Source organism: Spea bombifrons, chromosome 1 (assembly GCF_027358695.1).
Source record: "Spea bombifrons isolate aSpeBom1 chromosome 1, aSpeBom1.2.pri, whole genome shotgun sequence".
Taxonomy (NCBI): domain Eukaryota; kingdom Metazoa; phylum Chordata; class Amphibia; order Anura; family Pelobatidae; genus Spea; species Spea bombifrons.
The window spans coordinates 133,395,762-133,411,676 of NC_071087.1; the positions used below are offsets into that span (position 1 = coordinate 133,395,762).

The 15,915-nt window shown below is 36.4% G+C and overlaps 1 protein-coding gene across 4 annotated transcripts in view; it reads left to right on the forward strand.

Moving 5' to 3' along the window:
- The window catches only part of SEMA6A (semaphorin 6A), a 102,611-nt gene that overhangs the window by 69,180 nt on the left and 17,516 nt on the right, over positions 1-15,915 (forward strand). The gene's annotated exons all lie outside the window — the stretch shown is intronic.

Genomic DNA, 15,915 nt, shown 5'->3' on the forward strand with positions numbered 1-15,915 from the left:
AGAGCTAAGATATATGATGTGGATGCTTTCAGCTTCATTAAGTCAATACGTTGAACCAAGGTTAGGGCCGTGAACTAGCAAAATAGTCACAAACAGCACTATAAAATCTGGTTATTATTTACTAATGGAAACCACACAGGACAAAAAGAATTCAAGAATGGCAAAAATGCTTTAGATGTTCAATGTTCCTCGTATTACTATTATTTAATCAATACCAGTATAATGGTATTATTATGTGGCCGTTTTAAAGTAAGTCGGTGTAATCTCGAAGAGGAGAGCAATCTGGATAAAATTTAGAATATAAAACAGTCCTATTAGCTCAAATGTGTTCTGTAGATGTAAACAAATGCACAATTTTCCCTTCCTAACCCAAATCAAGATAATGACAGGAGGTGTAGTGGGTTTTCTATAACACATGTCTTTCAGACCTGCCTTCTGTTTATATTACATCATAAAGGATTGTGAAATAAAAGGACATGGTCATTTGTTATCTATTGAAGTAGGGCTGATGCTAGTCATTGACCTGTGACCCTTTGACTGTTCTTTTCTTATCTTCAATCCCACTCACTACACTGCCTTATGTCATTGTTAATATAGATGTTTCTACTGATTAAAGTTGTGCCCTCGTATTATTAACCCACACATGAGAGTGAAATGCCTACTGCATTTCATCATATAATAGCCTGCATTTAGCTCAGTTACAAAATCTGCAACAGATTCACTTAGTGATCCTGGCCTATTAAAGAAAGAACTCCATTCTGAAATGAACCATTATCTCATCTGAGTCATCCAAAGAAGTCATTTTAACCATTATGCTGATGTTTTTCCCCGGCCCTTTGAGCTGATCTCGCTGCCCCTGCTGAGTGTGTTGGACACCTGTGCAGTGCTTGATGGGGTGATTGGATAGGGAACAATATGTGCTATGTTTTGGAGAGGGGCAAAACCATATGCTGTAAATGGTTAGGTGACTTGATGACATCAGCTTGTTCATGAATAGTCATCGATGATATTGATTTATAAATGTCATACATTTATAAACAGTTGGATTAACAGGTACATGACCTTATATATCACTGCTTGAATAGAAAAGAGGACACATGCATTTTTAACATCTCGTGCATTTTTATTCTCTGCCTCCACTGACCAATCGCCAGTACTGGTTTCTCAAATTGGTCAAAACCTACACCATTTTCTTCTGTGTGGTTCCAGCTCACATTGTGAGCTCAGTACTGAAAATACTGAGCAGGGCAAATTTTCAATTTCTCATTTCCAACTCTTCATAGAAGTCCTGTTTTAAGGCTGTGTTCCGTACTTGCGTATCACAAGAGCCAGGATTATCCCGAGGAAGCTGAAAGCATCGCACACCCAAATGCAATTTCTGAAAGACACAATGGTGGCAGAGGTTATGCATGGGTGTTTCACCATTATCACGTGTGTGCTTAAATACTCCTTGTCTATCTTTGTACACGTATGAGCTGTTAATGTATGGCGTTTTAATATAATCCCAGTGCTGTCCACTTATGCAGCAATGATGTTATTTGGGAACAGAAAGACAATGAGTAACCTTGCTATGTGACAAATACAGACTGGTTTGAAGCTTGATGTTTTCTTATGATTTTGTTTTCTTATTATTTTTTTCACTTTTTGCTAACAAATTTAATTTTATTGATCTACTCTGTTTTTTCACGTTTTGTTTTGCAAAGTGCTATGTGGTGTTATTTAGTGTAATTTCTTTGAGAGGTGTTTTTTTATATTATTTAATTATTTTGTTTTTTCACGCTGACAGTACGTTTTTGTTTTTTGTCTACTAATTCTTAATTCACTTGCTGCTTTTGTTTGCAATGACACTGGTGGTTTAATGATGTCACATCCATATGCTCAACATATGTACAAGCGCTGGTATCTCGAGTATTGTGAACGGGGAGGTGGCCCATGAAATAGCTTGGCTCATGGGGGATGTGACATTTGTGCACCATTGCTTAATTAGCTAAATATACTCTGGAGTTGTTTTGCGTAGAGTTTAAATTTCCATGTGAGCTTAAAATATACACGGTATAACTGGCCTATGGTTGATAGGGATTCTCCCTACCTTCCTCTTTATTTAACATAGTAACTAGTGGTTCACTTTCTTTTTTTTCCATTAACAACTTTGTTATTGTGTTTGTACAACTCCACAGTATGTTCCGTTTCTATGCAGTGTTCTTCACAGAATCTTGTGTGTTTTTCACCTTTGCCGATTTAACCAAACCTCACCTTTTTATATTAACCCCCTCCTGCTGCCATTGTTACTTAGCTTCCCTCTTTGACTCCTTTTTCCTAAAGGGAAACTACATCCAATAAAATAATTTAGGTATAATTACCTTTTAAAAAATACGTAATATCTTGCTGCTATTTGTTTTCGTTGTGCACATATGCAATTTTCTGTATTTTATTAGCAAAATCTAAGGTTGGTGTGTTTGTGTCCATTTTTTTCTTCTTTAACCCCATAACTGCCTTTGCACATAATACACAGTGTTGATTTAAAAATAAGTGGTGGTGGATTTCCACCTAATATCATAATTACACACATTCGGTGTAATTCATGATTATTAACATTTAACTCGTGATTTAAAGAAGCAGCTGTGTATTAAAAAAAAAACAAAAAAAAAAACATTCCGGCTCCGTAGCAATTGGTGATTTTGCTAATAAACATCAGAGGACTGCAACTGCCGCAATGAACAAAAAATAGCGGCAGGACTGATTACTACTTTTTAAAAGTTTGTTATCCCCGATTTATTTTTTGATGTGGTTTCCCCTTTAAGTGGATTACTATCATTCTTAAATGATTTTACTTTGTGAAATGTTCCAAGGCTTTACCCTTTTAGTACTGACATAATGCTTTGTATATGTGAAGTAGATATACTATTACTAACTGATCATTTAGATGTTAGAAACTGTGTTATGGCTGCAGTTGGAGGAAAATGAATTCATTTTCTTCATTACTTGAAACTGCATTTTCCACGACCCCCCCCCCCCAGTCTCTGTCTGGTTTCTCCTGTCTCTGCACCTTTCTCTGTTTATAAATGCTCTTTAGCGGTAGATACACCCAACCCCCTTCTTATCTTGACACCCCAAATGTCTGGAGCCTTCTAAGCTTGCCTAATGAGGTTGATAAATTAGCAGTAGCTATGAACTGCCAAGGGTTCATTCTCTATCCCCCCCTCGCATGTAATAGCCAGCATTACGTTATTAGACACATATGTGAAGGCCAGGTTTGTTCTAACAATTCACCTTTTGTCTTTCTTCTCTTCCTCGGTAGTTTGTAACACAAAATGAATGCTCTTAGCAGACTTTTCATTATGCGATATGTTGACAAAACATGATTAATGAGGTTTTAAAGTGAAATTGGAACTCATTCTACTAGTTAAGGTTGTAATTGCTTTCTAAATATTTTCAATGGTTTTCATTAGACTGGCTGTCAAAGAGAATTGGCACAGATATTATATTGTCACCTGTATGAATGAAGTAACACCCCATAAAAATATAACATATGAAACCAAATTAACATGCAGATAAACAGACTAAGCAGACTGACAAATTAGTGAGCAAAAGTTCATTTTATTCTACGGATCAACATGAAATGGGTAAGAAGAAAAAGGTACAAGAATTTCTACTATTTTTACTCGCTGGCTTAATAACTGATATCCCCATATTACTGCTGCCATATATTATTTATTCATTTTTGTAGTTTCTCTTAATGACATTCTTGCCAGCGAACTTCATTGTGGGCCATAAGAGTCTTGTTTGTTTTTTCCGTGCATCGTGTGATACAGTATTAGAGCTATTTTTGTACACTTAATATAGATTATTACATTGATTTACAAAATTTACAAAATTGTGCAGTTGAATTGGCTTGCATTTTTGATATATAGAGGGAAATGTTTTAAATGTAGCTGGGTTTTTCAGTTATGTGCTGTTTTGATTTTAGATTTTGACTGTTTTTTCATTATGAAATAAAATCATGATACTGTCTCGGAGGAGGCTATGTGTGCATTATGGAGCCTCCTGTGAATGAAGCCATTGGGACAGAACAGGGACCGTGCTTTGGAACAGAAGTAGTGTCTTAATGAATTGTACCATTAGTCGAGTGGCTACCTCCACCGGGCCAAGGACTTTCTTTTCTACTGCATTTCAAACCATACTAAAAGGTTTTAGTCGAAAAACATGGCTTTGGCTTGGAGTTTTTGAATGGATATTGGTAGTGGCTGGAGTACGGATGATTGTTGTGGAAAGCAGCATCAGGCTATATTAGTGTTGAATTTTTGTTGAAACAACTTGATTTAAATGACTGAAAATGAAGGTAGGCTGTATATATATATAATATAGGCCAATATGGCTTTTGTACAGTTTGGGGTTAATGCTATCTACTTTTTGAGCTAAATTCATTCATTCATATATTCTGGGTAAGAGATAGATCACTCGTATTTGTGTGGGCAGCAGTGTTCGTGTTTATGCGGGTGACATTGTAACGTATGATCACCATGTTATACAGGTGACGTTGCTGCAGAATACCATGTCTCCAGCTGCTTTGTGCACATGCAGTGCCCTATTTGTAAACACCATTACCAAAAGCCCTGTGACTTTCTGGGAGGGTGGTTCCCAGTTTAATTAGAACTGCTGGCAGTCCAATGTGGTCATGGAACAAAGGACCGCTATAAAAAGTTTTTTTTCACAATATTGAAAGCTAGGTCAACAATGTACCAAAATTATTAGAAAAGCCCTCCTACTAATATTACCTGTACAAATTGCATATAACAGGCAGTGTAAAATGATTCTATATGACCCAGGCATCAAAGATCTATAGCATAATGTTAAAATTGTACAGTGAAAAGTCTCCTACTTACAACATGCCATCTCTTGGGTATGTGGCTTTTGGCAGACACAGATTTCCTTAAGCTCGGGCTTATAAAGCTTAGTCTTCCGTCCACTTGCCCCAATAGACATAAACACTTGATGAGGAGTTAAAGGTTAATGAAGGAACATTTCCTAATTTATTTATTTATAGATTTTTATAGAGTGATCTTTTTTCTGCTTGGCTTAGGTCACTTAAAGGATTTCTATGGTATGGGTATCACACAGTTGGATGCATTCTTGCCGTATTAGCTGGGTGTCTTATATTAGGATATGCTTCATTTCCACACTGAGGCATATGGTAGCAATGAAATATAGATACATGTTTCCTTAGCAGTGCTTTGGGGTTTGCTGCCCTAATTCAAAATCTCCATTAAACTTTAATACATCTCCCCAAGATATGTTCATTACAGTGTTACTAATGCACTGATTGAATGCTGGCTTCTCCCCTGGGCATTTTCGTCTGGGGTTTTCTTTCATTAAGCTAAGTTGGTTGTGCTGATATTTACCAGAGCTGACTTCTTCTGACTGAACTCATAAGTCAGAGCTTAGAATAAATATGAAGTGAAAGATAGAATGACAGAAAGCGTTAGGATAATGGTTCGTCTTCTTCTTGTGTGCAAGGCGTAGTACAGAAGATGCAAAAGTAGGGTTAGAATATAAAGTACACAGTTTTACACAGTGATAGAATTTAAACATACCTGTGATAGGCATATGGCGATCCAGAATCTAAGACAAGACCAAGGACTGATGAAGGAAAAATTGGGCCCAATGGTTCTTATCTTATGTCCATTTCTTTGTTTCTTTGTTCTTTGTTTTTATGTTTTATCCTTGACCACAAAATACTAATTGTGTGTATCCCTCACCAACATTACATGTCTATGTAATAATGAGTGGAGAATTAGAAAGCGGTTAATGTGAAAACTAAAATGACTTGACGACGACAACCCCAAAACTGGTGCCCACACAAGTAAAATTCATCCTTTACCTTATATTGCTAAAATGAACTCTCTTTAACTACATATTCTTTAGGTTTTGTTTTTTTATTTAAAAAATCGTAATCATTTTCTCTTTACTGCTAGCGCTGAAATTTTTATCACAAATGCAAAGTGACACGTGCGTCTCGCAGTATTTGCCCAAAAATATTTTATCAGGGGTAAACACGAGGATGAGGTACTGATAAACAGACTCATCAACATTGTGCTGTATTTACATAAATTAGCTGTTGCGCTGTGGCATGTATATAGAATGCTAATTTCCTGATTTGCATATTTTACCAGCTCACGCGACACTTTTATACTGAAGGGGGTTTTCGTTTAATTTTTTTAAAATGCTTTCCCGGAACCCTTAATGTGACTGAATATGATTTATACTATATGTGTTATCTTAGCGTTAAGTAGTCAAGAAAGTGAACAGTGAGAATTTTACTTATCCTCCAGCCTCACTTGTCCCTGAGGTGACAAGAAGACTTCATCTTATTCTTTTGATTAATTGTTTGTGTGTATATATATATATATATATATATATATTATTTTGGGGGGCTAAAGATGCAGAACAGTTCAGTTACATTTAATACTTTGGTATTACAGGATCATTAAATGAAGAATATGGAAAATACATACATAAATATTTCTTATACTATCAACATAGCTCAGTGTAAAGAATACCGGATGGCTGTGCATTACATGAATCATTCGTAGTTTCATGTATTATGTAAAATATGTTATGATGAGCGCTGTGTAAATTGTTGGCGCTATATAACTAAACGATAATAATAATGGTGTAAGAATTTCAGAAGCAGATGTTCCGGTGTTAACATCAGTTACTCTCTTGAATTAAACATACATATGGCGTTGTTCCAAATAAACATACACAGGAAGTACTGGTACTTGCATTAATAGTGTTATTCCTACTAATTATTATTTAAGTAAGTAGTTTGACAAAATAGGTGGCTGACAATAGGTTCTTAACTTTGAGCAATGTAAGATTTTTTTTAAATGTGCATCCATTACAGAATGGAAGAATGATTCATAGATCAGTACATGAACTGGGATTCAGTACATTCGCTCTTGTTGCTTAATTCATTTCACTTATTACCTTTCAATGGCCCTTTTTGGAAATTATTTACAGGATAATGTTGGGAGGAGGTAGTTTTTATAACAATATAGACAGAGCATGATAAAAATATAAAATAAAGGAATTAATTGCCACATAGAGTTCATTTATCCAAAACTACCATCAAGCATAAAGTAAGTAATGTTCTTGTTAAGTAGCCTACATAGCACCAGAGGTTTCTTCCACGTGTACCAATGGCTAGGGGTCACTAGTTTACGCTCTTCCAACTGATAATCCTAAATTCCGGAGGAGTAGTCTGAGAACCGTCTACGCATTATAAATATTATTGGGATAAACACAGCACATGCTAAATATATACCTTAACCAATATCTAGTTTGGATGAATTGCATAACTGGGTATCAAGTGTCTGCAAAGAATCAGGGCCGAACCTTAACTCTCAAAATCCTTGGGCACCTCTTACAGATGTTGTGCAATTTGCACCTTTTGTAAGTAGTTTGAACAGTTATAGACAAATACTGGGGGGGGGGCAATCTCCTTGTGCTATGCACAAAGACTGCTTCCTATATTGGTGCTTTCATCAATAAGAAGGAACTCTGATGGGCATGAAGACCAGCCCTGTGGACAAATATGCTTACAATGACTATGCCACTTATCAGATACACATGTATACTAAGTTAATAACCAGATATGTATGTATGTATGTATATATATATATATATATATATATATATATATATATATATATATATATATATATATTCTGTATATAATTACAGGCTTAGAAACAATTCTGTAGGTGATTTTAACAGTGTTTCACATCTGTTGATACCACCCGTATAAGCATGTTGATAGAGCGTTATCACCATTCTGCTGAACGCTCTGTACATCTCTGGATATTGTGTCACTTGGAAAAATCACAAAGGTGGTAGAAACACCTTTTCTGTTCAAAAGTTATGGGAGTTATAAACAGCTGGAAAGCTAGCTTTTGGCTTCTGGCCTATTATGTTACCAAGAATTCTAATAATACGTGTATTATTTAGCAGCCAAGTACTTTATCTAGAAATCCATTAGCTGTACTTAAATTGACAATGTTCTGACTTATTCATTTTGGTTCTTAAAAGAGCCAAACAAAATATATTCAAGTCTTGGGGGTATCTCTATTCTTTGGGAATAAAGACCAGAATCGTGATCTTATAAGTGATACAGACAGTTTTTTTGTTTTTTTTAAGCAACAAAAAGAAAATGTTTTGTCTTTCCTTTACAGGTGACAAAATATCAATAGATACTGTAAAATAAATTAGCTATTGGTCCAAGGCAGCGAATCGAGTCATTTGTCCTCACTTTAACGGCAAATGTATGTATTGTTGGAAAACATTTCCGCTGTGAACCTTTGTTTTGTTTGTTACACTGCTAACGGCAAAATTGAGTTGCTAATCTTTCTAAATATTAGCCTTTTGTTTAGTATTTACAAAATACGGCACAGAAAGCAAGGCGATTTTAATCTCAATAAACATGTCTCCCTTTCTGCAAAAAATAAGGCACAATAGATACATTTTGCAAAAAAATTCAATAGGCCCAACCATTAGTTTGCTAGTATTACTTCACTAAACATTCACACAGAAGTCCCCATATATTTGCAGTGGCGTATTTATCGTCCTCAGGTAGTGCCACCTGCTGCTCCTTCGGGATGGTATGGAAGGAACATATGGAGCACTGTGCTGACTCGGACAGCACTCCATATTGTTGGTGGACATGGGACTAATCAACATATACCAGACTACGCCACTGTATATCTGTGGCACAAATGTTGTGTGATAACAGCCAGTTAAACTGTGTCAACTTGTATGATTAGTAAACAACCAGTTGGTAGTGGACATGACTAGCCGAGTACGCTGGGTCATGCTACCTGGGCACTTCCTAGCATCACTAAGCCAGGCGTACTTACTCCTTATCCATATAGGCGTCAAAAGGAGGTGGAGCCTGACTGGAAAGTGTGGCTATTGGCAAGTGTGCAGGAAAGGGTGGCAAGTGGGCAAAACTTAGAGTAGGAGGGGAAAGGTCCCTGACAAGAGGCCTGGTAACCAGCAGTGGTATACAGAGCCTCTGAGGCAGATTTAAAGCGTACTCAAGTATGCTTATAAATTAACACTCACTGGTCATCTTAGAACAATATGAGTTGGGGCATATCTGTTAAATGCTGCATAATACATATATGTGCATAATTCAGACTGCAATATCACTACATCATCATCCACTACCTTTTCTATGTAAGTTAAAGCATGATTTGTTTTTTAATCATAAGTTTAGCCATTAACTGTGGCAGAGTTATCAACTTCCTACGAAAAAAAAATTCTCTCCAGTTTTCACAAAATGTGTAAGTAACACATTTTTATAAGATAAATTATAGTAGGACTGCTATAGGACGGTTTTTTCAAAAGATAAAGAAGTGCTTTGTGTGGTGAGAATGAGATGTAATTTTTTTCACACCTTAAAACTCATCATACATCAAAATGATGTGGTGATCGGGTGCCCTTGCTGCACAAACCTCTAGCGGTTGTGTAAGTGGAATACATAGCAATATAGTTTGCATCAATGTGAATTTTCAAGTTTTTAGATACCCACACATTGATTACACACTTTTTTATAATTCATTTTAGTCTACAAAACAATGAGTTCTTATTTGGTTTTAAAATAAAATACACCAACTAATCAGGCGTCCATTTCCTAGAGATAACACAAAAAAACAAACTTGTGATATTCCTAAAACTGAAATTGTGATATACACACTCTACTATTCAAAAGTTTGGGGCCACTTAGCTGTCTTAATGGAAAACAGGAGCATTTCTATGCTAACATATTTGAAAAAGGGCTTTCTATTGATCCATTAGCCTTTTAAACTTAAATTTGGATTAGCGAATACAACATGCCATTGGAACACAGGAGTGATAAAAGTGATAAAGGGCCTCTGTATACCTATGAAGATATTTCATTAAAAATCAGCCGTTTCCAGCTACAACAGTCATTTACAATATTAACAACATATAGGCTGTATTTCTAAACCATTTCATGGTATTTTAATAAACAGATATTGTTTTCCCCCCCATAAACCATGGACATTTTAAAGTGACCCCAAACTTTTGAATGGTACCGTATATAAATTTAGAAAGATATGCAAAAGGCTACATTGCACCTGAACAATCACATCAGAACCCCTAAAAATGTATAACATGAATGTGTTTGTTGTATGATATCAGTGATGACACATGTAATAATGAAAAGCTGGTATATGTTCTCCCTATAAATATACTTTCACTCAAACAGTGGTTTCAGGAAGAATGTATATTTGTAACGTAGCTTGAAACAATGCAATGCATATACACAGACGCATAATAGGCACAGATACACATTAAGAATACCTACAAATGCATACCAGTAAGGAAACAACTGCTTCATTTAAATAGGAGATAATTGAACACAAATTTACTGAAATATCCCCTATGTGCCGTTTATAATTGGCACAACAGGCAAGTAATATCTAGGGAAAGGCAAGTGGGCTGCATCACATTTATCCACAGCAAGCATCGCCTCGAGATGAGAAGCCTGAAATAGCTTTGACACCCACAGCATGCACAACTTACTGGCTGCAACACATTCAGCCATTGAAAGTTTGCAACTAATTAGTAGCTTCATGAAAAATCTTGTCTTTAATTTATGGCATTTCGCATCCTTTTGCCAATGTTTAGTTTTTATACAATGCCATCTGTTCCACATTACTGTGTAAGCATTAGAAGGAGGACTGCTTCTCAAGATACTTTTCAAATGCTTCCAATTGGTCTCGCTTTTAAATAACTGTGCCCAGTTAGCAAAACCGGTCAAAACTGTGTGAGTGGTGTCGGAATAGAGTTTGTGATACAGAATTAATAAGCTCATTCTGGGGGGGGGGGATATTAAAATGAAGTCATGTTTTGAATTTGGAGCTACAGAAATAAAATAGTATGCCAAAGTAAGGGTTTCTCCATGTGCACATTGAAAAATCACACATTACACTCATTCATCACTCCTAGAGAACACTTCACATGTTTATTTTGTGGCATCCAATGGTTGCCAGTGGTTGCACGTTATCGACAGATACGAGAGCCGCAGTAGGCACTATACTGTCATGTTGGTTAAGTCAATTTTGAGCACATTATGCAAGTTGATTCAGCTAGATCAATAGTCTTTGTGGTGCTCCTCAGAAATATGCACAGAACATTCTTGTAGACATGAACCCCAATCTCATTAAATGTGTAAGCTTACATAGTTTCGTTTTACCTTTTTTTGACATTTAGAAAGGGGAAATGTCTCCTAATTAGGGTTCATTGATGGCCTGTTTTACTGAGGTTGCCTATAAATAATGCAGCCCTGGAGTATGCATTCTAGATTAAATGGGATGTATCCGTATTCTTGAGGTCCATTACATCTTTAAAGAAGGAGCGTAGACATGAAAGGATACTGTCTTTACTGTTACAGAGGGCTTGTCATAAGACAGCGTTTGCTTTAAGATTTGTGTTGATATTAAAGGGACATTATCGATTAAAATGATAGTGTTGAATTATGATGACAGTAAGAGGGTTGTCTTTACTAAAACATTGCTATCACACACATATCTTCTTAAAAAATGTTTTCCTTAAAATGGTAGATTCTTATCGCCTTTAATTTCATATTTTGTCCAATGATCTGATTAGTGAGCATCTAGGGCGAGTTTTAGTCTCTGGATTGTTTTGTCCGAGGCTTGGCTTTATATCTATGGAAGAGCCTGTCATTGGCATGGCTGCTCCTGCCTCTACCTTCCAGACTCAACTGATGGCAAGAGGAGGCCTCCGGGCAAACAAGTTTTATTTCCCCAACAATAGTTTAGTGAATTAACTCTTTTAACCTGATGAACTTCATTTATGGTTTATAGAAATATTTATCAGGTAGAGCCAGGTTCATACTAAATTACAAATTGGATTACACACAAATTCCTAATCCATGCTTCATATATGATATGATCAAGTGGCCATTTGCAATTGTACATTTTGTTAGAATTTGCCACGACACACAGTTGATGTCAGTTAATCAGATATAATGGTTTACTGTAGATGTGCAGTACAGTTGTGGATCTTAAAACTGAGCATTGAATAACAAATCTATATTCATAGGACACCGTTGACTACTAGAACACTGTGTTTCCGCCAAGTATACGTCCACTGTTGTCGATGATTAATGTGTTTGAGGGAAGTTGACCTCCTTTCCACATTCCTTAACTGAACTGCTGTGTTATTCACAAAGAACACTAGGGAAAAGGATGCATTCTTGCTTCCAATTCTAATCCTAGTGTTGCCTCCCTTTCCAATCACACAAACACACCCGTCATAAAAATCAAGGTATAGATTTCCATAGTACCCAAACGTGGGAGTCAACATATAAGCCATAAAATGGGCCTTAACTTTGCATTTTCACATTTTTGAGCTTAACATTACTATTCATAGCCCTATAAAACAACTCAGCTAGTGTTGTGGCTGATAAACCTCTTGTAGGAATGAATAATAAACGCTAATCCAGAAATGGATCAAAATAACATGTAGGATGAATGGTAGGCTTTATTTCAGCGTGCCTGCTGTTTTCATCTTATGTCACAAATCTATATTAATACTTTGAGTATTAGAATTGTTACTTGAGGTTCTTAGCCTGGAGTACATATAATTATCTTCAATTATATAATAACCACATCCAAAATGTACAAATTTCTAAATGGGGCGGCATTCCTGTTAGGAAATAAATGGAAGTGCTTGGTGTTTGTGGTGTCCATATTATTATTTTTATTGTCTTTATTATCATTTATTCATATAGGACCTACAATTTACACAGCACATTTACTTATACGTATTTTCAAGGGGAATGGTGAGACTAGAATAGACAAAAGACAAACCCATGCATTTACATACCACATGCGCTGACAATTTTGTTCAAAAGTTTTTTTTAGAGGAGATTCACCGTAAGAATTATGGTTTGGGGGTATGTAAAGCCAGCCCTGCAGCTAGTAGTTGTACTTGTGGCGATCACTAATCATTGATAAATCCAAATGGGTATACTAATGTTTCCATTCCCATAAAAATGTACAATTCCTGTTATACTGTTGAGTATTGGGTAGAATGCTTATTTATAAAGGAAAACAATCCCAAAATGCGGTCAAATCGGACTCTATATACAGGTGAACTGTATTTCCCACAATGCTCATCTGTGCATAGGAATATATAGGATACATACACTGGTATGATGATTAGCTACCAGCTCATGTGCATGTCTTGCTGTACCATGGGAGTTGTAGTTCAACAGCAACTGTAGAATATATGGATCTGAAATAATTAATCCTATATACAAGTCAGATATTCCATCCTGTTTGTTACAAGGCCACTAACTTCGTAAATGTTATAAAGCTAGAAAATGGCCAGACTGGCAATGATGAGGCGGCCCTGGTACTTGAAGGCCACCAGCTTTTTGATGATGGCTGACAATATGGATACGTGCGATGTATTTCAGCTCATATATTGTGCATCTGGGCCATTCATATTCAGCCGTGGGTTGGGACTCTGGCTACCCGGAGCCTGCCCTTGCGGGGCGCATCAAGGACTGCCCACTGGCATTGGGGGCGTGCCCGATGATGTCAGGACATCTTGGGAAAAAAACCCATTTACAGTAAAGGGAAAATGGGCAGGGAATGGGGCCTGTCAAGAGCCTGTTCCTGCAACCCAGAGTTCCCGAAGTTTGAGGTCACTTAGAAAGTTCCTTGTTTTTGAAAGTAAGGCAAATTGTGTCCATTAAGATCACATCAAATGGATAAGAAATACAATATAGATGTTATTAATGTTGTAAATGACCTAGAATAAATTGCCACTGGGAGTCTATATGGTTTTTATTCAGTTTAGTATTTTATATTTTTTTTTAAGATGCTCCTGATTTAATATCTACTCGTGACGTTAAATTTCAGCCCCTTGCAATGAATGGAATTCATGTTTCAACATAAATGTAAGGCAAGCACAAAGGGGCTTTTTGTTGAGGTTATAAGGCCACTGGTCATTTGTTGAGCCTTACACAGATGCCTATTTATCAGTGAATGCTGTACTGTGACTGACACATCTATCATGTGTAACCAGCTGTAATCAATAGAATATATTTCTGGCAGGCTGTTGAACTGATCGCAAGATAAAGATTAGGAGAAGTGGCATAAGTTTGTTAATAGCACCCAGGCCTTTTTTGTTCAAAGCGTTCAGTCATGCTATTTTCTAACTTGCTGCCTACATGACTGGTGTGAATTATGGCTCTTAGTACAATCTTATTTGTATTCTCCTGATGTAATGTCTTCTGATATAAATTGCTCACCAAGGGGTTGTAGTCATCAGTATGGTTTTGAAACTGAATTTCTATACACTACCTTATCATATTGAACAACATAAAAGTGATTTATGCTCAGCTATAATCAAGAATATAAAAAGCATGTTCTTGATTTTTTTTTTCTACAAAAATATATAAAAGATATAAAAGTCCAGTACCAGGAGATAATGTATTTACATTTTCTGTGTTTTCTTCGTAAGTGAAAGTAGATGCAATTATTATGTACACCCTGCAGTTCGTGAGTTAGGAAAGTGGGTTGAGACAAAAAAAGATTATAACTAAGTGACTTGGTATAAGCATTTTCCAGATTGTATCTTAATTGAAGTTCGTTTTCATAAGCTTCCTTACGGCTCAGGTACCATCTTTCCCTTTTTGTATTGAATAAGTGCATCAGGTAAAAGTACAAGCTGAAGCTGAGGCTCACTTTAAGAATGTTTTTATGCATTTCTAGGAACGTTAAAATTGTACGCACCAGGCTCTGAGTTTGACTGATTGTTTGTCTTCATGTGAGCTGCATCACTCTCTTGGTAGGGTTGAGTAATATGTTACTCATCAACTCCTAACACCTTGCTGGTGACCCTCACTCATTCCCTGTTTCTGACTCGGACTGGGGATGACTAGGTGGCCCTGGCACTTTAAGGTCAGCAGCCACACGTATCTAGCTGGCATCCTCAATACACAGTATTTGGTCAGTACTTACACACTGACGATCTGCCCGGCGTGCCAGATGGCCAGTCCAACACATCTCACACACAAGATTTTAAATGGCCAAAGAGGGACACTTATCGCATTGCATATGGTTCAAGGCGTTGCATGGGAGCAGAGCTTTACCAAGAGTTTTCATGTGACCTTTTGCATGTCATGTAAAGGAAAAACTAATGTATTTTAATTACATTGTATTAACTTATAAATGCATTTCATGCAGTTTCTATATGGACTATGGTGACTTTTATGGCTGTAGAACATTTTGATTCACTCATACCCAGCAGACATTCTGATTTTGTAGAATAGAGGGAGATAAGGGGTATAAAGAGAGATGTCATACCTAAAGAGGTACTTTTGTAATGTATATAAGAAGATCAACAATAATTTTTGTTCAATTTAGTATCATGTAATACTTTCCTTATGCTGTAAATTGTATCGCTGTCATCCCCTATTTATTTTAAAGACAACCTGCCATAGGTTAATGTTGAAGGGCATCAACCTGTTATTTATTCTTGCTATGCATTCATATGTGCTCTTCAGCATGCATTGTACCTTAGCTTTCAATGGAACTCCGTGAGCAAATTAGGGATCCAGACCTTTTAAGTGCTAAATGATGGCCTCAAGGCTAATTGACAGTGAGATTGCTCAGAAAGTGCAGATGGCTTTGATCAATACCTGTTCATGATACACAAGATCCTAAAAATCTATGTCATGACTTTGAGAATATCATTTAAAAACATATCCTATATGGAAACTTGAAAGCTGAAGCCAAAAGATAATTGCTACAATTTCCCAAAATGTATAGTGCTTTGAATTTTATTTTTTAACTA